The following is a 26,522-nucleotide window of genomic DNA, read 5'->3' on the forward strand; positions in this document are numbered from 1 at the left end:
ACTGTACCACAACACCGGTCCCTCAGACTCATTTGCAACAGCAGTTACATGAATTACACCCTGTTATTTTTAGAATGATTATATAGACCTTTCTGAATTTATCATACTGCTTTGGAACGAATCTTGTTCATGTGCTCTAATTAAATAATATTAATTAAAGCACCAACTATTACAGGTCCTAAGGTGGGGTCTTTGAAAGAAAGATGTCTCCCACCTATGGAAGAATAAACTCAGAGCTTTAACCTGACCAGTCATGAAAGTTGAGGATAAAACATGTATTCTACAAATCTCGCCATTTATATAATTTATTTTTAATCTTAATTCCTGTTCCCAAAGACAAAAGGCGTTTAAAGAAAATATCTGAACTGGTTTGAGATTCTCAGGTGAAAGGGAACAGAGTATTTCAATTCTTTACATCAGATTTTGTATGGCAACATAATCTCTGAAATAAATAAGTTTCTCCCACTTTTATCAATTCAGTGGTCTTTAAATTCCAGATCGTGGTGCCATAATGATTATTGAAGAACTGTTAGTCTGTCAAGTAAATGGATACCTTTTGGCACATGCAGTATATATTTTGTGGACATGATGCATCACAACAGCGCAGGCAGAGCCATCAGGGCATACTGCGTCAACAGAAGCTTTCCATGCATATATTAGACTATACAAAGTAATAAATGCATACTAGACTTTTCAAAGATAAAACAGTTAATTTCTTAAATCACCAGGAAAGTAACACACTACTCACTGCATTTAAGTGCATACAGCCTCTGTCACTGTGACCAGCCTGTGGTGCTGGTGTGACCAGACCTTCATATCACCATAAGGGCCCCAGAAATAGTTACCTGAAAATGTGGAATTTCTGTCTGATCCTCTCTCTCCGATCAGGTTTTCAAATTTGGTTAATTAGTAAACAAAGAGAAAACACAACCAAGCTTTTCACTAACATGGGGAAACACTTGATATGGTGGTGAGAATGCAATACACTCTAACAATTAATTGTATCAATTTTTCAAAATTGGATTCCAAAAGAAGAGACAAACATGCCTGTGAGAACAGCAAACACCATACCTACTACTGGCATTATTTTTTAAAAAGCTTTTTATCTTTTCAAATTGTAAGCCATTGGGCTTAATTTTCCTTTTTATTATAGTAATTCCACTGATTTTGGTGGATGTTAGCATTAACAAACTCACAGTTACCATTATGTTGATGAAGTTTACATTATCAAGAAAAAATAGCTCTTTTCACAATTTTTTTTCATTTTCCTTTTTTCATATTAATTATTGCCTTTTCCATTTCACAATGTTAGGGTTTTCTAACTAGCTAACTGAGGAAGGTTTGAAAATTTCCTATGCCTGTGCCCACCATGTTCGCTTGAGTATGTACTCATTCATTTGACAGCTGATGAACTCTAAGTGAGGCAGTGTTACCGTATTGAAGTTTAGAAGCTAACTCAACTGCTATCATATACATTTTTCTTCAGTAATAATTCCCATAAAGCAGGAATACTTGAAGCAGATCTTTATATACTGTTGTGACATTGAACACACTTTAATATGCTGCTTCCATTCCAATGGAATTGCATTCTTTACATAGAGTTAAAGGTATTAACAATATATTCTTATTTCCTTCAAGCTGACATTAAAGAAATATCACTAAGATAACAATACTTTGTAAAAGAGGTTCTATATGACTTGAAAATGGAAACTTTTCTTTTGAGACCTGTTGTCTCCACTTAATATCAAATTTTTCCTTAGCTGACTGGACAACACTGAAAAAAGGTAAAGAATAAATATGAAAATAAATATTCTGCAATTTGAGATATTATTGGTTTCAGTTATTCAGCTTTTTCCTAGAATAAAACAACTTATGATTTAATACTAATGTAAAGTGGAAAAAATGTTTATTTAGAATACACACTGTTTCTTTCTCCTAGACATCTACAGAGTGGACTTCATCTGAGTTAGCTATGAACCCTAATAATAATGGTATATGAATGAAATTATTCTATAGCATCTTCAGATCTGGGCCATAAACATTCACATCAATGTATTCTTTTCAACAAACAAAGGTGGCATTAAGAATCATATTTACAAAAGACATAATGAGTAGGCATAATGAATAAATATCAAGACAGTGATATTACTCATTAAAGCATAAATTTTTTATCATAGCACTTACCTGCTTTTGGAAACGTCACTCCCAGGCTTTTAGAATGAATGATCACCTCCAGAAACAAAAGAAAAAAAGTAAAAAAAAGGTTAAGAAATACAAAATTTACAGAAGAAACATAGTTAAGAATCACAAGGAAAAAGAAAGTGAACCTAACCTACCATTAACGCATCCTGACTGACATGTAGGTACTCCATTTTATAACGATGGAAACAGATTTTTCCCAGTCACATAAAACGTATTGGTGGGTAATTCTTAGGGACTGACAAGCTTGCCTGCTAGTTTTGAAGTTTTTCTTCTTTTCATAGCAATTTTAGTTTAATTTTTGATGGTGCAGATGCAATAAACATGCATCAGAAAAGGCCAACATCAATACCAGCCTTCATCTACTGTTTTAACTTGCAGTTCTTTCCATTCAAAACACAGACCTGGCTGAGCAGGAAGAGGGTTATTAGCTTCATGGTTACAAAGTCAATAGAAGCCAAATTTTAAGAGGATATCAAATCCTCGTGATACACAGAAGGTTGCATGCTCAGTGACCCATACTATTCTCTAAAAATCACATAAGGGAGATGAGTCTTTTCTGGTGATTAGTTTATTTGCTTTAACACAAAGCAGTAAAAGCAGTTTAGTGAAACATGTAGCTACACAAAACTATTTTCTGAAGTATACAGAATTAAATGCTAGGAAAGTTTACAAAACTATACAGTTGATTTAAACTGACCAAAGCCAGACACTCCAGATGTATGCCTATACCTTCTTTACATCACACTGTTTGTAGGCACTGAAGGAAATTTCATTCTTAAATCTTGTTAAATCCAAAACAAAACCAAAAGCCCTGAACAAACAACCCCCTTCCCCAAATACTCACACATACATGATAAATAACAAATTAATGACAGAATCAAAACCTGTGAAATGTTAAAAAGTCTGATTTAAACTGACCAAATTCAGGGCAAACCTGTGATGCCTTTATATCATGCTTTATGTTGTGTAATGAAACCATGATCTCTCAGTGCAGAATGTTCAAACAATTGTTATTACATTTGGGTTTTCATTCACAAGATTTTATGCTAAATCAGTAACTGCAAAGATGGGTAAATTACTAAAAACAACCAGTTGGATACTAGCATTGACTAAGAACCATGACGACATCCATGAGCACCCTGGTACCCATATCCTTTCAAGTGGCATCAAGGCTATCATTCACGGAAAGCCACAAGATGCTACCAGGGGTTCTGCCCTCAAGTGCCTTCAAGAGACTGAAACCAAGACCTCCTTTGGTAAGCTAGTAAACTCCACAAATGCACAACCAGATCTTAGATTTCAACACCTTTCAAGGCCATCTAGGAAAGAGGTGATATCCCATAGCTAACAGGGCAGTCTTCCTTTCTATTGCCAAAATAAATTACTAGCAAGTCTTTTAAAAATAGAAGGATCAAATAAACATAAAATGTCATACTGAGATTTCTAAAGCAAAAATAATCTGCCATACTGTTGCAACACGTGGATGATTTCAGTGTGAAATTGAGCCAGTCCATTTTTTGCATGCCATGAGTACTTGAAAAATACATCTCCCATACTCTTCTAGGCCTCACTTCTGCAATCTGTACTGGGTATTAGAGATCCTCAAAGCAGAAATCTAGATTCACCCCATGTCAGCTAGGATCATTGATCTATAGTTTGGTACTTTAGAATCACAGAATCATTTAGGTTGGAAAAGACATTTAAGATCATCGAGTCTAACTGCTAACCTAGCACTGCCAAATCCATCGTTAAACCATGTCTTTAAGCACCACATCTACAAGTCTTCAAAGTACCTCCAGGGATGGTGACTCCACCACCTCCAGGGGCAGCCTGTTCCAAAGCTTGACAATACTTCTGGTGATGAAATTTTCCTAATATCCAATCTAAACCTCCCCTGGCACAATTTGAAGCCTTCTCCTCTTGATTGTTTGTTCCTACTGCTTGTTACTTGGGAGAAGACACTGACACCCACCTCTCTACAACCTCCCTTCAGGTAGTTGCAGAGAGCAATTAGGTCTCCCCTGAGCCTCCTTTACTCCAGGCTAAAATTAAAAAAAAGTTCTGTCAGCTGTTCTGGTTCTGGGCCAGCAGATGTGAACACGCAGCTCCTTACATCTTCCTCTATAACATGACTGCACCCTGCCCCAGGTGCTACCCTGAGGTTCAGTTTTTAATCTTCCAGTAAAAGTCAAAGTACATTTTTGGCCTATAGGTCAGAGAGAAAAGAAGGAGGATGTTCTGTCCCAGATTGTTATATATACACTTCTAAACATAAATTATTAATGTTCAAACAGATCATACATTTCACAAGCTTGTTCTACGCACTATCTGATTTCCCACAGATTTCTCTCCTGCTCTAACTTGCCTCGCCACAGACATCAGACATCCATCCCAGGTCACCTCAGCCTCTGCTTTCTCTGGATATCTGCACTTTTGCCCTTACTCTTACCTCTGTGATTTCCTAGCTCTTTCCTTTGCTCCTGTCTTTCTCTCCTCTAGCCTTCTACTGAACTACTTTCAGCTCTTTTGCTAAGGTTTTTCAGGCCCTCCAATATTTCCTTCTCATGCCTCCACCTGTCTGACCCAGGCTGTACAGGCTGTTAACTACCCATCCACTAACAAGGGGAGAAGATTAACAACAGCTGAACCTTGTGTTTCCCCCAACAAGAGCAGGATCTGTACGGGTGAATACCAGCTACTGACTGTCATGAGATGTTTCTGAAGCTAATGTAATTGATATTTCACCTTTCATGTTTGCTTGAAACTGCTTAATACACAACAAAACTAGAAGGCAGAGGGAAAGACAAACAGAAAACCACATTAAAAACAAATGCCTAAAACTTCTGCACTCATTATATGTGATACCTCATTTTAAAATAGTTAGCAAAAAGAATAATTTTCAAAAGTGATGTACTACCTATACTGAGGCCTAAGATCTGAACTTCAGAATTCATTTATTTAAAAAGGAGTCATTATATTTACTTTCATTTTTCATCAGACTTCCTTCCTCTCCTTCTTCTTGTAACACCCCTTGTGGAAAGTAAAAATCTGCATGGGGACTCCAGCACCTTCTCAGTGCCACATTGCAGCTGGCCAGAAATAATGGAATAGAGCATTAAATTAAATATGGTCTTCCTCATAGCTGTGCTCTGCATTCCTCCCTTTAGAGCGTTCCCAACTGAAGATGGCTTGACAAGTCCAGCTGAGGTAACAGAAAAAAGCCCACTTGAACAACAACTCAGTCCCTTCCCTCTTCTCCACCTTCGTCAAATTACAGAAAACACAAGGTGCACTTCTCTACCATGAACCTTACATCCCTCTTACCAGAAGAATAAATCTCATTTTCACCTTGATTTACCCACAACATGGCAAATCTTGAGAGAAGAGATCCAAAGCATATATGGTGACATATTTCTTCCATATTTACATCAATTTAAAGATATTGTACAAAGTGTTGTCCTGATTTCAGCTGGGACAGAGTTAATTTTCTTCCTACTAGCTAGTATGAGAATAATGTTGATAATACACTGATGTTTTTAGTTACTGTTAAATTGTGTTTATACTAAGACAAGGACTTTTCAGCTTGTCATGCCTTGCCAGTGAGTAGGCAGGGGGTGCACAAAAAGTTGGGAGGACAACTGACCCCAACTGACCAAAGGGATATTTCAGACCATAGCTTTATGCTCAGTATAGAAACTGGGAGCAAAGCTGGCTGGGGCCACTGCTTGGCAACTGGCTGGACATTGGTCAGCAGCTGGGGAGCAGTTGCATTGTGCATCTCTTATTTCATATACTCTTTTTTTTAATCATTATTGTTACCTTCTTTTTTTTTTTTTTATCCCTTTTCTATCCCATTAAACTGTCTGTATCTCAACCCACAATATCCCCCAGTTTTACTCTTCTGACTGGTTTTCCTGCCTCTGGCAGAGGGGTTGGAACTAGATGATCTTTAAGGTCCCTTCATACCCAAACCATTCTATGATTCTGTGATTCTCTACCCCATTCCACTGGGGGGAAGTGAGCAAGCAGCTGCATGGTGCTTAGTTGCCAGCTGTGGTTAAACCATGACAACTGTGTACAGAATGGTTTGAGAAATAAATACAAAACTCTGTGCTGGTACTGTAAATCATTTCAAAAAGCATTGAGGCTGAGTAATCTTGCCGTGGCCCTGACACAGTGGTGCCATGGTAGTGTCAGGATGCTTATAAAGATGTAAGGAAACCCTCAGGGAAGCATGCAGGGCTCATCAGCAAGCAACCAAGCTGAGAGTGCCTTCCTAGAAGAAGAATGGCTGCAGAAGCATTCTTCTGTGCCTCACTCCTTCCCAGGCTATGAGATTTTACTTCGTCCACAGAAGCCTGAAAATCTGCAATGATAATGAAAATGTTAATGTAATCTGAGCTACCTCGGGACTAGTGGGGCTAACTATTAAAATCTCATGAAAAACACAATGAAGCAATTTTTTTATTATTTTTATGTACTAACCACAGAAGAAGGCAATTTATCAAAACCATTCACTACATCTGACTAATAGTTTTGTACATTACAGGAATCCACAAATAACTGATGAATACTGATAAGCTGTAAACCATTTCTCTTCTTGTAAATACTGCAAACCATCCAACACTGCTGCTAACACTGCTGCAAGAAAATCAATGAAAAAAAAATTAAAGAAATAAAAGCCTAAAGCATTTCAGAAGTATAAAAAAAGCCTTTTCACTATTTTTCACATTTGTGTTGCTTTCCTTCCTCTCTGGAAAACTGAGTCATGCAGCTGTGTGGTTATGGGTTGCAATCTGGTGGGATCACAGTGTTTAAACTGCATTCATCCTAGTTACAGATCAAATGGCAGAGCCCTAAAGGAACAGCAAAGTACTGTGAAAGTTATCTACTCTGCTCAGAGCATTTTGCCCCTTGAATCAGAGCTGAACCAATGTACCATTAAAACATCAGACAACGCAGAGCTTCTGTTTTAGATAAGCTACAACTCAGAGAAAACTGATGAGCAGTGCTTCTTCACCAAAGCAGCGGTGATGTGGCACTGAAGAGGAAAAGCTAAGCAGCCCCTCCCCACCATGTAACAGGGAGAACAGCTTGCACTACACTGTGCTGGTGAATGACATGCCTCTGAGATCTCCTGCTAATGCCCCTGCTGTTGTGTTATTCAGGAAACAAGGAGCAAATTTTCTGCTTTGTGTTACTTGTCATCATAGTTGCTTCTCATTGGAACTACAAATGTTATCTGTAAAAAGATAAAACCATGATCCTGACTGACTGCTGCTATTGAGGCAGGATATTAAAGATCTCATTGTTGCTCTATCCATGTGCCGACACAAATATCTGCCCAATTATATTTTTTCTAAAGATGTGAATTCTGTGATGCAATGGACTTGCATTTTTATGCTGTAAAATAACCCCAATATTAAAACAATGAGCCATTTTAGGTGTTGAATACCTGAAGTGCAAAAGAACACAAATGATACTTTATCTGAGAATCATAAAATATTTTAAAAACAGTAATGGTTGAAATTCAACCTTGTACAGGGGGCAGCACTGGCTGTACATCACTTAAGCCCTATTTAAGGCTTCCAAATAGGATTTAAGTGAAACTTTGCTGGTGCATGATATTTGTGCTGACACTGTGCAGAGCTGAGTACAACCAATTAATGACTTAACCTTCGCAAGCAAGTATCCCTTTGAGGATCATTATTTTTACTGCATCCATAGCTTTAGGAGAAAAAAAAAAAAGGGGGCTGTCTTTTCCACTGCTGTTTGACATTATGACGAGCCTGGTGGCATGGTCATGTTAGATATTTCCACCTCTCATTGTCATGCTTCTCTGTGCTATGGCATGACACCCCATCCTCTAAGCTGTGCTCCCATCCAGTTACCTGGGTCAACAGAAGTGTTAACACTGGAGACCTTTTAACACAAAGCTGCAGCTTCAGTTAATTGATTCCATGAGCCATATAATGCTCACTGATACATCTTGCAGTGCTTGGTGCACAGGGCAATTATTCAGTGGAAGTTTGCTGCTTCCCATTTTGACAACCGCTGCTTCTCTTTTCAAGAGAAATTCACAGGGAGGCAAGGAAGACCCTAAGAAAAAAAAATTAAACCAAAATAACCAGGTACACCAACAACAAAATCTCCGATTAACTGGAACGGTACAGCATGGAAGTGTTACTCTCTAAAGCTTTATATCTATTTCACCTTTCAGAGCAAGCTTTGGCAATCACAAACTTAGAGAACGGGGTCCTCTGCAACATCCATGCCTCTGACTGCACCAGGATTCGGGTGTTTGGCCTTGGCTTCAAAGAGTCACCCAACCTGCACTGCAAGGTCACCAGATTAATTTTAAGCAGCTTCCCAAGGGTTTGTAAAGTACTGATGATAGAGTCAAATTTTGACATGTTCATATTAATATCTTTTACCATGAATTGTGCCAAGTGCCATCATCTCTCATTGCCACAGTAAGGTGCAAATACCTCCAAAACCCACTGCAAATATGTTTGCTCCAAGTGAGGGGAGGTGAAGAGCCTCAGCCCTGTCCAGGACTGGTTCCTTAGAAATGCACAGCTGTGTGTTCTTGCCAATTTTCTCTGTGGGGTTTTGTTTAACTCGTGTTTGGTTCAGCTGCACTGTAGCCCAGTGAAGCCTGAAATCGCAATATTATCTCTCATTGTGTGCATCTGGAATCAGTATATTTAGTTATTTTCCTAAACATATTTGAATGATAAGTTTTGTGGTTAAATATAAGGTTTCCACAACATAGTTACAGAGGCTCTTATTTGCATTTTCTTACTCATAGTTCAGCACCAAATTAGAAGTTTTAATGAGTATTATACCCACCTCTTTTGCTAACACTATAATTTTATTATAAACAACTATACACAGGCAATGCTAGGATTGAATTATTTGGTGTTTCAGCATACTTGTGTTTGATTCATCTCATAAATCCACCCCATAAAAGACAGTTAGCCTGGTTCCCATTCAGTGCTAACATGCTAACGAGGCACAGCTGAGATTTGCCTACCATGCCTGCTTAACAAGCAGTGATGTCCTGTGCAGCTGGTCTGGATAAGTAGCTGACATCATTTTCAAGGATCAACAAGTGGGATGCTGAGCTCCAGGAGCAAACACAAAGTTGCTCCACCATGTTACCCTGTCTCATCCCAGCTGCTTATCCCAAGCACAGACCGCAGAACTTCCTAAATCATTAGACTCCCTGCATGCATACAGGAGCATGGCTTGCTCTTTACTGTGGCTAGAGTAACAGCATCATCTCTTTTAAATAAACCACCTGGAACTGCCTTATATTATTAATTAAAAATATAAACATATGTTGACAATTTGAATTTCTCTATATGAGCCTTCATTTTCTGCACCTTCCTTCTGTTTTACTGCAGCATCTCAACGGCGAATGGATATCAAGAGACCAAGAAACCACATAAGCAGATTTTCTCAGCTCCAAGGCTGTTCACTGTGAAATTCCTCTCCTGAACATTAAAGAGCCAGAGGCTGTGCACTTTGTGACTGGTGATGAACCGTTCGCAAGATGGCAAGTCAAAGTAGGAATTCTTATGTTTCCAAGAAATTATTTAGGAAAAAATGAGTTGTCATGGTAAATTAAAATGCAAAGAACAATTTGCTTCCCTTCAGAAATGAAAATGCCTGTAAAAATACTAATGTTAATGTCATGTAGGGAATAAAAAAAACAACCCACAAACAACTAAAACAATAGGTGTTAAACACAGGTGTCTTTGTAGGCAATAGAGAAGTGCAAATTAAAATCATTTCTCCAGGTGATCACCTGAGATTGATGCAGTCATACTGATCAATTGTTAATCATTAGTATTTCATTTCTGGAAACCCCAGCTGAAACTCCTGATTAGGCATCAGGTATAAGATAGATGTGACACCCTTGTAGCAAGACTGATGTGTACCCAGTACAGGAGCAGAGCACTGTCCAGCTCCTGGACAGCAAGTGATGGATGGCACAGCATGAGCAGGGGTGTCTTTGTTTTGGCCTTGAATGACTGCAGGAAGAGGTGTGTGCAGTACCTGCTCCTGCCAGGTAATCTGCTGCAGTTTTAGTCCCTTTTGTTCATAAAATGATACCTACTTTCTAAATATTTCAGTGCCTTACTGACCCTGTGCCTGCTACCCTTGGTATCACTTTGAGCCTGGATGGTTATTTTCTGCAGCTTGGCTGTTTTTTATAAGACAGGTCATTTAAAGGCTCTACAGCTGAGAAAACTACATTGTCATTGTAGGAAACTGCAGATGTGCTTTGAAAATTGCAGCATGTTAAATGAAACACATAAAACACTCACTTGCTGGGGTGCTACTGCCTGTCCTGCACCCCACAGCTGTCTGTATGCCAGACTGAGACATGTTTTGCCATGTGACCTGGGGAAACAGAAAAAAGTTTGGCGGTGCTCGTTTTCAGTCATTTATTTTAAATAGGTAGGGATTTGTCTTTTAAGAGATTATTGTAAGATCTCTGTGGGAACAGAGCCTGACCATCAGCTGCTGGGATAGACCTTGGACCTTTCTTCTGGAGAAGGTGATGTGAGAGAGGGCAGTCCCTCTGCTTCATGCTCCATTTCTCAAAAGAGACACTGAACTCTGCCAACTGTGAGATGAAATACTGAAGGAAGGATCTGAGAGGGCAGCCTTGAGTTTCCTGGCCCAAAAGGACAGCTAACATTTTTGCATGTGTACAAGGCTATTTCTCCAGTGTAACCAGCATAGCTTCCTTAAAGCTCAGGTGTATTGCACTGCAGTTTGCTCTCAAGTTACTGCCTTTCAGCCTTGAGGAGGTCTGAAAATATTTGTTTCTATCTCCCCCTCAAAACAGCTATATAATGTCTCATTCCTTGCACTGAAGTTCAGGAAAACCTCTGCACCTGTAAGCCTTCTTCCCTTTCCCTCTCCTTCAAACCTTGCAGAAAAATAGGTTGATGGCTATGCAGCAAATGCGCAATTAAATCATCCCTGTCCACATGCAAATCCTAATTCTCCTGTGGACTTTTTTGCGGATTGAATTGAGAAGACAGAGCTCAGTCCTCAATGTCATAGGCAGCAGAGAGAATAAAATGACAGAGCTTTTCAAGATAAAAAATTATTTGAAACCAATTCCACAGATGTTCAAAAATTCATGTTCTGGAAAAATCCTATTGAGATTTCCTGCAATGTTGATATTCTAGATGGTGTTAATAGATACTTTAAAAACTGTAGGTAAAATAGTTTGCAGACCGAAAATCAAAACAGTTCTTTCTGGAAATAACACTTCTCGATATTTTCAGAATCACTCCCCACTCCCAAATCAAATTTCAGAGGAATCAGCACATAAATTTCTCATAAGCCTTTTTCACAACCAACACTGTGGGAGTAAGGGCTTGACAAGCTTTTCTCGGTGCTCTTTCATTTTATCTGCTCCTGTATTCATGTTTCAGATTTTGCTCATTCCTTCCATGACATGCTGCCAAACCTAGATAAGAAAATACATGGGGCTGCACCAGAGTGTTTGGTATAATTTGTTTAGATATCAAAATACAAACTCCTATTTGGACAGCAAATGAGATGGGCTGTCCACAGAGTTGCCTGGCCAAAGAAGTGAAAGAGCTTGGCAGGCACTGATCTAATTTGGGAAGAAGGTCTGGCTTATCCTTAAGTCTTTATATTTTCTTGTATTTGTCAAGAGAAGAAAAAATACTTATTAAAAAGCCAGTGAGGCAGAAACTGAATTTGAATTCAGCAAGTTTTTACATCTTTCTTTTTTCATTTACAAACATTCGTATGAGACAAACTGTATGTAGATTATGAGTGATACAAATATCCAGTATTGTTTTGTGATGAATGAAATACTTCAGGCAGAAGTGTCAGACTTCCCGATTGTCCTGATTGCTTATCAAGAAGAAGTGGCTCTTTCTCTCCAGATGATACGTATGTTCAAGAATCAAGCTACAATTCTATGCATTTCTTTGGCTTTTAAGGACCAACTGAATTTGAAGAGAGGTTTGCTCAGCTTGGGTCTCATTGAAGTATTTGTTCCACATCACTAAGGTGACTAATGGAAAAGCAATTAAAATAGCTATATAACATCCCAATTCTGAAAAGGCACCAAAATGGGTGTTTATAATGGAATGTAGAAAAAAATACACTTTAAAAAAAAAATCCAATTGGCCAGAGTTACATTTCACTCACAATGCTCACTTCAGACAGAACAATTAGTGCAACTTTCTAGCTTTTTACATTTTTCCCTATCTACCCATTCCCTCATCCATTATTAGTGCACCAGTATTGAGACAACATTGGATGCTTTGGTAAAAGACTGAAATGAAAAGAAATGTAAATTGCAATAGGAATAACATATTCTTAATGGAGATCTTGCTGCCAATAAGCACTGTCTTTCTGAAGAACAGGTCTTGAGGGGGGTTGCCTATTGCTTATTTTTTCTGTTCTCAAACTGCCGGGTAAGTTCTTTACTTCTTTTAAAGAGTTTTTACCTTTAGTATAACACACAAAGATCTAATACTGCAACTGAATACGATGCCTAGGAAAAACCTATTATTTTTCTTAAAGCTATACCAATGAATTTTACTGAATTTTTAGACCAATTAAAAGTTCTACTCCCTGCACTTTCAGTTATTTTTGTCCAATTTAATACACATTCTTTCCGTGAACTGAGTTTATTAATTGATAAAAAAACTTTATATTCTTGACCACGTAAAAGTCCCATGAAAAGGGATGAGGATTTCTCAGCTTTGGGGTAGCAATAGAGATTGAGGAGGGCTTTGGGGTTTCTTTTATAGCAAGAGGACAGGGGAGTACCTGAATGATCCAAAACAAAGGCCTTGGTCAATCTGCTAAACAGTGGCTTTAGTTTGACTATGAGAAACCAAACACCTAAAAAATACTGGAAAGAAAGGGCTTTGCTTTCTTGCTGGAGGTCATCAGTGTTTACAGCATGGCTTTTAGCAGTGTTTTGGGGTGCTGTTAACATTCACACCTCTAAAAAGGTGTCACAAGGCTCTCTCAAAAACTAACCCTTTCCACACTGGTCTCACATCTTTTTATTTATATTGTAGAAAAATTAAAATATAAACTCAGTTAACCCTTTCTCCTTGTGTAAGCATTCATATATGAAAACCACCATGCTATATTAAGGCTTTCTAAATCACCTACATGTCCAAGAAACTGTGACTGTGCTCTGGGACAAGAGGTGACTGTTATAATGTACCTTCCTATGGAAATGGGAGTATTGCTCTCTGGTATTATCTACCCTAGCACTTTTTTAAGGTTAATTTAAAATCACATATCGAATAAAAAATCCTCTTTTTTTTGTTTTTTGTTGTTTGTGGTTTTTTTTTGCCATTAGTACAAAAGGGTCCTGAATTTCAGCCAAAAATCTTAATTTCATTTCACAGCTCCTTGAAAGATTGTAGCACTTGAGTACATTTTCCACTGGCTGTTGAAAGAAAAAAAAAAACCAGACAACTCAGAAAAAACCTAACAGCAATGAGAAAAGTTAAATGCCAACTGAGCCAAAAGATCTTTTGGTTATTAATGAACAGTTTCCAGTTTGGAGCACTAAACGATTTGTTAGCTTGCAGGAGAGCCACTCACAAGTGGTTTAATTTATCTTGCTGGCAAGCATCCAGTTCAAGGGGGCAATGGTATATGCTCCAAAATGAGCAGACAGTCTCCATATGGAACATTATTACTTATTTTGTATCATTTAGATCTCTAACGATGGCTTCCAGTACAGTAATTCCAGAGTGCTGACCCTGTACAATGCGGTCTGCCAGGCCTGCCAATTCCAACCAACTGGACTTTGCAAATTAAAGGTAATTTAAAGATCATAAAGGTTTAATATGGATTGTTCATCTCTTCCTTAGCCCTTTCCCTCCCTTTGATGTACTGTGTGTAATAACTGCTTTAGAAGAGGAAAATCTATTTCATAGGTCAGCTGCATAGCCTAACTCTTTCCTCTTCTCTCCTTCACATTCTCCTGTCTGTGATTTTTCTTTTCTTCATATTTACGTGGGGTATGAATACCTGATACATCACACTTTATGAAGGACCTTTCTCAAGCAGCCACTTCCAGAAAGACCTTGGTTGACTATTTATACTTTGCAGTTTTTAATGGAAGCGAATAAGACTGAGGAGTCTCCCCTGAAAGGCAGCTTAACTTTACTTCTGAAATGTCTCTGCTATTTTACCTCTTCCAGCCTGTTTGGTGACGGCACCGTAACTGTAAGGTATATAATTTCTATACCTATCTCCTGCCTTAGCAAGAAGTATACTAAGATGCATGTTATGCAGTTTTGGTCATGTGAAAATACCCTGCTTTCCTACCAAGGCAAGTAATAGGAGGCCACAGGTCTGCATTTTCATAAAATGAAGATTAATCAGGTACATCTTAACTCATTTGCTCACTTTCTCACTAACACTAATGGGAAAATGCATTTTCAGACTTGCACTGATTGCAAGAAAGTACCAGTTACCAAGATAAAATGAAAGTTCACATTTTTCAAATATATCAGTGAATAAAAATTACTTTATAGGCCCATATTGTGAGTTGACCCTGGCTTGACACTCAGTGCCCGCCAAAGCTGCTCTTTCACTGCCTTCCTCAGCTGGAAGGGGGAAAGAAAATATGACAAAAGGCTGTGGGTTGAAGTAAGGGCAAGGAGAGATCACTCACCAGTTACTGACATGGACAAAATAGACTCCACTTGGGGAAATTATTTAATTTATTACCAATCAAATTAGATCAGAATAATAAGAAATGGCTACATCTTAAGAACACTTTCCCTCCACCCCTTCTTCCTAGACTTTACTCCTGAGTTCTACCTCCTTCCCCCACAGTGGCATAGGTGGATGGGGAACAGGTGTTGTGGCCAGTTCATCACACCTTAGCTCTGCTGCTCCTTCCTCCTCAGGGGAGGGCTCCTCACACTCTTCCCTTTCTCCAGTGTGGGGTTCCTCCCACAAGAGATAGTCCTTCATGGACTTCTCCAACATGAGTCCTTCCCACAGGCTGCAGTTCTTCATGAACTGCTCCAGTGTAGGTCCCTTCCATGAGTGCAGTCCTTCGGGAACAGACTGCTTCAGTGTGGGTCCCTTCCATTGGTGCATTCCTTCGGGAACAGACTGATCCAGTGTGGGTTCCTTCCATGGGTGCAGTCCTTCGGGAACAGACTGATCCAGTGTGGATCCCTTCCATGGGTGCAGTCCTTCAGGAACAGACTGCCCCAGCATGGGTCCTTTCCACGGGGTCACAACTCCTGCAGCAAACCTGCTCCAGCAGGGGCTCCTCTTTCCATGGGGCACAGGTCCTGCCAGGAGCCTGCTCCAGCATGGGCTGCCCACAGGGTCACAGCCTCCTTTGGGCATTCCCTGCTCCAGCACTGGGCTCTCCATGGGCTGCAGGTGGAGATCTGCTCCACCACGGACCTCCATGGGCTGCAGGGGGACAACCTGTTTCTCCATGCTCTGCACCATGGACCTCCAGGGCTGCAGGGGAATCTCTGCTCTGGTGACAGGAGCACTTCCTCTGCACTGACCTTGGTGTCTGCAGAGCTGCTGCTCTCACAGGTTCTCACTCTCCCACTGCAATTGCTGTTGTGTGGCTTTTTCTCCTTAATGATGTTATCCCAGAGGCATTACCACTGTCACTGATGGGCTCAGCCCTGGCCAGCAGTGGGTCTGTCCTGGAGCTTGCTGGCATTGGCTTTGTTGGACATGGGAGAAGCTTCAAAACGCTTCAGAAGCCACCCCTGTAGCCCCTGCAACTGAAACCTTGTCATGCAAACCCAATACAGCCCAAATGAGGGCAAAGACATTTAAATTTCAGATTAAAATAATTGTGCCAGAATCATTTCAATTAATGCTAGGGTAGGTTTTTTTTGTTAAAGGCTTTCCTTATTCTTACATTTTTGACACTCATAAATATATTTCTTTTTCTCAATATACTGGTATTCTCTAGGGGTAATAATTTCTATTTCAAGATGCTTGAAGGGACTATTTGAACTAGGTTTCCAATTGCATAAGACCACATTCTAATTACTCCTCTTATACCATTACTTTGTAATACCTAAATTGCTTTCAGAAAAGGTGTTTCAATTAGGTGACATTTTATATCAAGCCATTTCACATTCTGTGTTCTTTTATGGACCCCATTCTGTACCACACTCATATCAGAAAAGAAAATAATCTTTTTCATCAGAACATCAAGCCTTTGAAAACAACAACATAATACAATCTAATTAACATACAGATTTTAATGTTGAAGATCTGTCATGTTCTGTTATGTTGGGGGAATTATGAGAGCCCTTTTTTTCTCTACCTTACTCATTACTCTTAAAGTGGCATCATTTAAAATACTGACTAATATACTTTGCAATAAAAGTTTGAGAAACTAATAAAGCAGTAGGTAGAAACCACATGGCCAGTACCAGGACACATATTAGTCTCAGAAAAGCAACGTGTATGCAAAGGAATATTCGCAGGAGGCTTCTCCCCCTTGCTGTTCCACTGTAACAGCGCCATCCCCCATGCTCCCAACAACACTCCATGTTTTGCTGGGAATTTGCAATGCTGGATAAGGTCCCATCTGCAGGTGTGCCCCAACACAGGCTGCAAGCAAAAGGCACAGGACCTTGTCATGGTGTAGATGTTTAATTACATCTGTTAATTATGTCGCTGTGTTTGCTTCTCAGACAATACAAGTGTCTTCAGCCCATGTGGAAGCCACAGGGCCTGACACCAGTGGCCACCCGAAGCAGGAGAGGACCAGGTCAGCTTCAAAGGCTGCTGTGCACACAGTGCACTGCATGAACCTTTGCTGGGGTGTTCTGCTCAACATAGGCACCATCGATGTGTTTATCTGTCATTTACAACTATCTTGTGGAAGCCTAAACTCTAATGCACTTCTTTTTCTGATCTTATATCATTGCTTTTTCATATTTTTACAAAGCACTTAATTCAGTTACCAGAAAAGGATTTCAGAATTTCAAACGGAGCTTTTCCAATCCCAGTATCTTTTAGTCTCATGGAGCTCACTTTTGAGGGCTACTTAATAACCAACATATTATTAGTCGCAGCTGGGAATAATGATCACACACACTACATAAATGTAGAAATAGAAATAAAAGAGAATCACATTCTGCTGCAGTCCTCCACAACAAGCAACATCATAGCTAAAACATTCAAAGCCACAAGCTACACATTCAAACTGAAACGGGAAAATTTACATCATGTTTTCTCCCTGTCAGGAAAAAGTACCAGCATTTAAATTGCTACTATTTTATTGTTTCAAGAGTCAGGTGAGTTTCTGCTCATCTCTAGAAATGATGAATTGCTAATTTTCTGTCTTCCTTATTTCTTTTTTTTCTTGCCCCCACCACTCATCCAGTTTTATTTCCTTTTTCATCAGGAAAATACTTGTAATATAGATGGACTTTGCTATGGTGAAGGAGAGTCAAGCCTTACCAGTCGTTGTCTTCTCTGTGAACCTGACATTTCGAAGTTCACCTGGTCTAATAATGAAAGTAAGATAGCTCTTCTCTAAGATTTAGAAGCACTTACCTGGGAATTTATGACTTGGTCTATGAAATACATGGTTCCTTCATTTGGGTAACATGAGTCTATCCAGCATAGTGTGCATGGACAGATTGCAATGAGAATAATTGGGTGCACCAGCAATGCAGACTGATCAGAAGCAGACATTACTCCACTGCATACACTATGTATCTGTGCATGCATCTTGTTCTGGCAGAAACCTGGCAAATCTCAAATTAATAAAACCAACATAATGCCTGAAAATGAAATTTTGATACACCAGTGCCTAAGTCTGTCAGCTAACGGTGATGGATTCTAAATACCTCTGTCATCATCCCGCAGGTACAAATCTTTAAGGGAACAATTTGGAGTAAATACTGTTTTTAAAATACTAGTGTGTACTTTTGGTGTCTGGAAGTATTGTTTGCTTTCCCTGAGCCAAATCCTGTGAAATGCCCCACAAAAGACCTTGGCTTGGCAGGGAGTCTAAGTGATAGGGATCAGCCCCTCATTACCTTCACTGCCACAGAACCTAAAGGCTCATTCTGCAACCAGTGGCAGGGGTCATGGAGAAGGCTGCCTTTTAAAGCACCTTCTGAATGCTGAGGACTTAATCATATCTTTTTCATTGCAATATCCCCAGTGTAAATAACAACCATTACTTACTGCATGCTTTAGAGGCAATCCATGTTTCTAGCAGCATTACCCTCAAAGTGCACCTCCCCACTTACATAAGAACAATTGCATCCGGTCAATATAAAGATCACATTACTGCTGCTCTGTAGATTCCTGTGTTGGTTCTAGAAAGAGTTTCTTTGCACTTTTAGGTTCTGTAAACACACACAAGGTATATGAGTGACAGGACCAGTTTGCTTTGTTTGTTTGCAGTTTTTTATTCCTTTAGGGTAACTAAGTCAGCAGGACCCTTCTGAAAGGAGAGAAGATTGCTCTTGTCCTTGGGGAACAGCTGGGGATGCTCAGGGACATAAGCTCCTAGACAGTGCAAGGTATGGCAGCAGAAACAGCAACAGCTGTGTGACAGTAGCTGGAGTCCATAGCTCCAGCTATGGACTGGAGACACTCCTGAGGAGACAAGTGAGCAGACACGCTTTTCTCAGAGGTGACAGAAAGGCTCTTGAGAAGGAGTTTCCAGCAACACAAGAAGCCATAAGTTGTCTGAAATCAATATTGGAAGGAGGAACACAGTAGGAAAGGAGAGGGTTGTTCATGAGCCCTATTAATTCCTGCTCCAGGGTAGCCACTTTGAATTTTCTCTATTTAAAAATATATGCCTCTAGTTTTTATATCCTAAAAAATCCTGCTTTTGGAATTTAATACTCCTTGTCATGAGAAGGTGTAGGCAAATCCATCCCAAGTATTGGCTATTAAAATATACCATTGGATGTTACTTGGATGAGTAGTTAAAATCCCTATGGTAAGCCAGACATTAAGAAGAGCTTGTACACCTGAAAGCTGTGTTTCCCCCCCACCCCCAGCATATAGTTTAGTCTAATGAGAGATATTACCTGTCACTCAGAAACCTTGCCTCCTTTCTGTCCTTCTATTATGTTGGTCACAGCTGTAGCACCTCTAGAGATGAGCTGATCCAGATGGCTATGTTGCCAGACTCGTTGTTAATATCAAGACGGTTTGATTTTAAAATTCAGAAAATGGCTTAAAAGGGAATAACTGCATTTGTTTTGGAATTTATAAATCTGTAAGTGATTGGGAAATCTGAAACAGGTAATGGCTCACTTTACAATAATTTCAGAATTTAAAAATACTTAAAGGATTTGTCAGACTTGTTTTCAAAATTGTGAAAAACTTTTTGAAAGTTCTGCAATAATTGGTAGGGCATTGGTAGGGCATATATATATTCACTGGATGGCAAGGAGATCTCTGCGGAATTAGAAACGTTCTTACTCACAGACTACTTTCAAAACACCTGATTTTATGTGATTTTGTGTCTATAACTTCTCGTTACCCTTCATCCAGTTAACACCTTTGTGTTTATGTGTAAATGCATGCCCAGCATCAATATTTCATTGATTACTTTGTGTACAACTTTTATGGGCTCCATGGTTTAAGTGCTTGGGAAACAAAAGGTAAATTAATAGATGGAAGCTTTCAACAGTTATGCCAGGACAATCTGCTGGACAAGCATTTTAGAAAGCTCTGATAGCACAGCAAGAAGTGGAGAGACACAGTTAAATAACTGCATAATATGAGACATGTTATGGAAAGCAAAGCTTGATAAAAGGATATGCACCACAAAAAAAAGAAAGAAGAAAAAAAGGCCCTAATGATGACTTCCCACAAGCATAATGCAAGGAGAGACAGTCCTCATGAAATCACATATATAGTTCATAGTTTTAGAGCGTGACTTGACACTAATCCTCAGTATTAGAGATGTACTTTAAGTTAAACATAACCACAGTCAAATTACATTGTGAGAAGATTTGTTTAAATATCAATTTGTATTGAGGAAAGATGGCTTGAGACAGAGGAGGCTTAAGACATGGAGATGAAATTCCCAGCTCTGTACAGAACTGCTGTCACCTCAGGGTACTCATCCAATTTTACTTTTCCCTGGTTTCCAATTATAAAATGTAATACTTCTCTCTACCTTGCCCTCATATACCTATTCATATTATAAGTATCTTCAGGTAGCATTTGTCTTCTACTGTAAAAGAGCCTTGTACCATTAGGTTTTTATTTTCACTATGGAAATACTGAATGTAAACACCACCACTAAAAATAACAATGCCAATAGTGACAATATACACTATGTCACTAGGGATAAAAGATCTCAGCATCACTGATGGACCTCTGCTGGTACTGGAAAGACCTTAAATCCTGATGAAATGTCCAACTGACTGCTCTGGCTCAATTACTACTCTTGTAAAGGCAGTAGAGTCTACTCAATGGAGAAGTTACAAAATCCCCCCTTCTCCTTGAGTTGCCCATCCAATTAATTTGTTGTTCATCATTTTGAGATTTAGTTTACTTATATTTAGATAGATAGATAGAGTGGTAGAAGAAATACATATTTCTTAGAAATACAATTAATTAAAGATTTAGTAAGAGCTGGGGGACTAAGGAGAGGTTACAGAAGTCATGTCTGGTCACCTCGCACTTATCAGATAACACATGAAAAGTAATCAAAATTCAGCATGGGAGAAAAGTTCAGTATGGGCATGAATGCTTCTTGATAAAACCATTTGCTGCCTCTAACATCTAAATTGCTTCCTCTGTTAGTCTCAGGGTACATTCTGTACCTCTTTTTTTTTTTTTTGAGATCATCCCTACAAAGACCCATGCTGTGACCCTTTACATGGAAGAAACTGGAATTTATGTAATCATGGTTTCATTTTTTTCTGTTTAGACAGCCTGCCCCCTGTGTTCCAGGCCCCCTCCAGCCAGCTGCTGACATTTATTGGTGAGAATTTTGTTTATCAGTTGTTAGCAGTGGATCCAGAAGGGTCAGCTGTGCTATTCGTCTTAGAGGCTGGGCCACAGGATGCCAGGCTCTCTCCTGCTGGCCTTCTTATCTGGAAAGTTGATTCAGAAGAAATGCAGACCTTTGAATTTTCTGTGCTGGATGAATGCAATGCTCAAAGAAGATATTCTATTAAGGTAAGAAAAGGAACACTTTAAAGGAAAAACAAAACAAGCCTATCATGTCACTGCCTCAGTGCAATTGTCATTACAGCTAATAATTTATTACTGTCTTGAAAACTAGGACTTCAGCTTTTTCCTCATAAGTGTATATTATCCAGCACAGCAATAAGGATCAGCTAATGGAATAAATATCTATGAGAACATAGGAACTAAGTACAAGGAACGAGAGTGCTATTGATTGCTGTTTGAAAGAACGCTTTTGCAGAGCCTTTTAATGGTTCATTAATCTGCTTTAAAATTCACATTCTGCATTTGGTTTGCAGAAAAAAGCATATAACAAAAAAAGACCATGCTGTAGCTATAAAAGGGAGATTATAACTCATTCTCAATATTTTTAGAGGATTTCTTGCTCTTATTTCAGTACTCCACACATCAAGTTTCTTGGCTGAGCATGTGCATTGCTTTGTCTTTATTGTATAACCTAACATTAATCCTGTGATAGGATGAGCCCATAAAGTGGGATGCAGACTCTTAACATAAGAACAGTTTTGTGAGGAGAAGATTTTTATTCATACAAATTCCTACTTTTACTCATTCAAACCACTATCATCAAAAATACCAATCTACTGAACCCACACAGCAAAGGGGAAACTGGAGTCTAGATATGGTTTTAATGGAAACATTTCAAACTAGAGCTATGTTTAAGTAGGCGAGATAATAGAGAGGTTTGAAAATGTTGAAATGTCATTCTTGTACATACATAAAATACAACTAAGGACCTCTCTTCCCTGAAGAGAAAGACCAGCTAAGGAATGCTGAAATCATGTTCCTGCCTGGGAACCATTTGTAACGTGAAACAGTAAGGAGGGCAGGCAGACAAAGAAAAGATTTTTCATTACTTCTTTGAAGAATAAGGAGCTGCACTCAGATACTCCGTAAAAACTGCTGTTATGGCAAGTAAGATTTTTTTTTTCTTATAAGAAATTAGAATGTGCAACCTAAATGGTGGGGAAAAAAAAAAAAATCCCTTTGAAGTCAAGCTTTCCGTTCAGTAAATAATTATGCCGAGTATGAGACCATCTATCTAGGCAAAGAAAATAGGTTAGAAATAAGATTTCACAGCACTAGGTAACATGTCTGCATTACAAATCTGTCCCTTCATAAAGGATAACAGTGTACTTCTTAGCTGTGATTATCTGAAGGAATCTTACCGCAACTCCCTCTTCCCTTTGTCAGGTTGGAGTGAAGCCCTGCAGCTGCCTCAGTGGTGGAACGTGTATTACCAATATTAAATTCCCTCCAGGCCTTGGTGAATACCTGTGCTTATGTCCAAATGGATTTGATGGAGAATTTTGCCAGGAAGATATTAATGACTGCAAATCAAACCCCTGCGGCAGCAGAACATGTGTGGACAGTGTGGATAGCTACATTTGTAAATGTCCCCCTAGTTTGGGAGGTAACACTTCACTGTTTCCATCTCCAGTTCAACTAGAGAGATATTGTGCTACAGGATTTTTTGAGTGCAGCATGACTACAAGCTTTCAAATGGACTACATAAGCTTCCTCTTCTGCTCCCATGACTTAGCTTTAGACAAATAGAAAATGTGCAGCTATCTAATTATCCATGCTCAAGGAAGGGGAAAGTACCTAAAGCTCTGTAGTACTGAAATGACCACTCAGGGAGGCTGTGAACCTCACCAATCTCAGTTCCATGTGCTTGTTTCCCATGTATTTGTGTGCCTATGAGATGAGCTAGGAGTGGAAGATAAAAAGAGCAAAGATACAGGACCCTTTTGTAGTCCACAGGATTTGACTAAATTAAGCCAACAAAAGAACTGGAAATGAATGATTTTTCTAGGTCTAGGTAGAAAAAGTAGATATGGAAAACATGAAAAAATGAATTGTCCTTCAATGCCACTTGAAGTTTCATTAAATTTAAGCATCATAAAACCACAAGCCTATTTGGTTGTCAGGCATGCTTATGGAACAAAATCCAACCTTTTAGATTCAGGGCTGTCCACAATATGATTTTAAGAGAGGAAGGGAAGAGGGATGATCACTGCATCAATAAAAAGACTCTTTTAGAAGAGCAGAATGAGAAGCACAAAGAGGAGGAGTTGGAGAATGAAATGCAATGAGGCCAAAGAGGTAGATAAAAGACATACAGTGCAAAGAGGAATGGAGTGAAGACGTGAAGTGTAAGGAGAAAGAGAAGCATCTAGTCGATAACATAAATGAGAACATGTGTATCATCTATGTATCATCAACATGTAGCTATCATGCAATTTACAGGCAGCTTCATCACACTCAATACATCTGTGAATGATTCACACGTGAAAAAACACTTCTGACAGCATGTGGACAATTACTTCCCCAAGCTCTGCATACTGGAACCAGGGAAGCCAGCCATTAGACCCTCTGCTGCATTAAGCCTCTAGAGTTTGGCTGAGCTGAGTCACTGTTGGGTCTTGCCCACCACTTCCTCCAGGCAGGCACCCAAGTACCTGCTGCTCAAACAACACTCACTTCCAACATAACAGATTTTCACATTGCCCTAAACATGCCTTCACCTTGACTTTCACAGAAGTTGTATTTTCATTTCCAGTTTAGTTCTTCAGGAGGTACAAGGCAAATCTGAACATACAGGACTTGAACTGGATTTCAAAACCTGGCTCTTGCTTAGCTTTGCAAAGGAACAGTTAAAATAATACCCACTCTCCCAAGTCACTGGGCAGTCATTAGAAAGACATTGTTACTGCCCATTCTTGTCAGAGTCAAATTAGACTTTTGCAAGAGAAAAGTGTTAACTGAAACTGTGTTGGGACATCTGATCATGGGATCAGAACCCTTTCAAAAGCAGAGTAAGAAAAGAACACCTTAAGCTGAGCTCAGATTTCAGTCCTTGAACCTGTCAAAACTCCTACTCTGTTCACACACTGAAGTATGAATGAATTAATGAGACCAATAACATTGACTGCTGTGTGGTCCTATAGGTTTGAAAAAACAAGTAGAAGTAACATCAAATGCACATAATTATTACTGCTTACAGTGTATTTATATAGAAGAAATTAAATTTTAAAAATAAGCAATGAACAGATTTTACCCAGTGGGCTCATGCAGGCAGGCAGCAAGGTACCCTACTTTTCAGCAGTTCATTAAACCTTCTTTGTTTTGGTCGTGTGGGATGGCAAATCCAGATTTCATTAACTATAAAAGTCCAGCAGAAATTAAAAGTAAAAATCATTCAGAAGTGGAAGCTCAGTAAAATGTCCTAAAAGCTTTGTGACACCTAGGCGGTGTTAACTCCAGGTAATGCTACCAAATAGCCAAAGCCTCCTGCTATCCAGTGTTATCTTTATGCCACCAGAGACTTTACTGATGCAAGAACACACAAGCCTAAGCACAGAGAATGAATTTAGAAAATGAAAGTTTGATCAAGATATAAAAATCCCCAAACCAAACAAACATATGCACAATGTCTTGAATCCCCCTGGAAATAACATTCCTCTGAGCACAGGGAAATTTGGGAACCTTTAAGGCTGTATTTGATTAAACACTGTAGATCTACAATGAGAACAATTATTCACAGCTTGTAAGGAGATGGATTAAAAGAATAAAAAACAATATAATTTCATGAGTTAATAACTTAAGTGGATGTATTCCTGTTCTTTGATACTTGTTTCACACTGTTGCCCTTCCCACTGCACATTGATGGAGTGAAATCAAGCTCTATTATTCCATATAAAACATTCTGCCATAATTACAGTGCATTGTTTATAAATTCACACAGAATGTATTCTGAGATCTGGTTCTCACTGTTATGCAAACAAAGTGTTGTTAAATTTATAATAACACGCTTGAAAGCAACATACAGCTAACTCTAGAGACAAGGGTTCAGGACACCTTGATGGCCAGAGAACAACTTGGTGTTCCTGAACCTTTAATTTTTGCCAGGTTAAATAAAAATGCACTGTTTTTTTTGTTCTTCCCTGGCTCAAAATGCTGAAACACAAGCAACAACAATAAAAAAAAAGATATGATTGAGTGAAACAGGAATACATCTGAAAGTTTTAATAGCAGGTGAAAAATTATAAGCAAGTGGAGCTGAAAGCCAGCTGGGAAGTAGGTGATTTTACTTCAGGGCAGCTTCTGTGACAACAATAAAAGCTCATCCTTGATGCCATATTTATGCCTCAATTCCTCAGAAAACCATCAATAATCTAATGAGAAGGCGATACTATGCTACTCAAGTGACAGCACCACTTCACCATCATATCTTTACAAATGATAACAAACAGGTAGTAGAAACAAGACATTAACCCTTTTGAGAGCTTCCCAAACACTGATGCAGGATAAGTGGCAGCGTAGGGAACACAGTGTGTTGCTAAGTGGTGGCAATTCAGGTGCATCGGTGTATCTCAGGCAACGTAAGGGTATAATGTAGAAATGGGAACACAGGGAGAGAAGACATTGGAAAATCTGATGAGAAGGATGACTCCAGAATTATAGCTACTTTAAATTTCTGCAGAGACTTATATGCATTTGTCTCATCAAGTGTTCAAAACTCATTTTTCTTCGACACTCTTAAGAAGACAAGAAATCTGGTTGTTTCCTGTTTTGGCTGCTGAAAGCCAGAACATCACCCACATGAGCGCAGAACTCATCCTTGAAAACTGTATCTCAATCAAAAACACATTATTTCTTTCCCCAATACCAGTAATTAATATAAAATTGGGGGAGGAGGGAAGAAGATGGAACTATAATTTCATTTTACTTTTCAGAAAACTGAAGAAAACCCCAAGGTTTGGGGGTTTTTCATGGCTTGTAACAAACACAGAGTCCTTAAATGAAATTGCCTGTTCCTTTAGAGTCAACTTAATGTGAAACAGATGTTTCAACCTTGCAACCTGAAGATCTTTTATTCCTATTATTTCCATTTGTACTGTAGCAGTGCTGAGAGAATTGAGGCTCCTTTGTGTTGCAGTGCACTGGAGGTCATGCAAACAGAGTAACCGACACTTCTCAGTGCAGGAAGTTTTTGTCCATTTCTGCTCTTCTTCAGCAATCTTCAACCAAGTTTCAGACTTTGAAAACATTCGTTCTTGGACTCAAGCTGGGGTATAATT

The 26,522-nt window shown here is 39.1% G+C and overlaps 1 pseudogene; it reads left to right on the forward strand.

Annotated features, from left to right (window-relative positions):
• The window catches only part of LOC130595272 (von Willebrand factor D and EGF domain-containing protein-like), a 184,152-nt pseudogene that overhangs the window by 93,827 nt on the left and 63,803 nt on the right, over nucleotides 1-26,522 (forward strand).

Source organism: Pezoporus wallicus, unplaced genomic scaffold, assembly GCF_028554395.1.
Source record: "Pezoporus wallicus isolate ANWC-B61680 ecotype Strahan unplaced genomic scaffold, APGP_CSIRO_Pwel_v1 contig_865, whole genome shotgun sequence".
NCBI lineage: Eukaryota > Metazoa > Chordata > Aves > Psittaciformes > Psittacidae > Pezoporus > Pezoporus wallicus.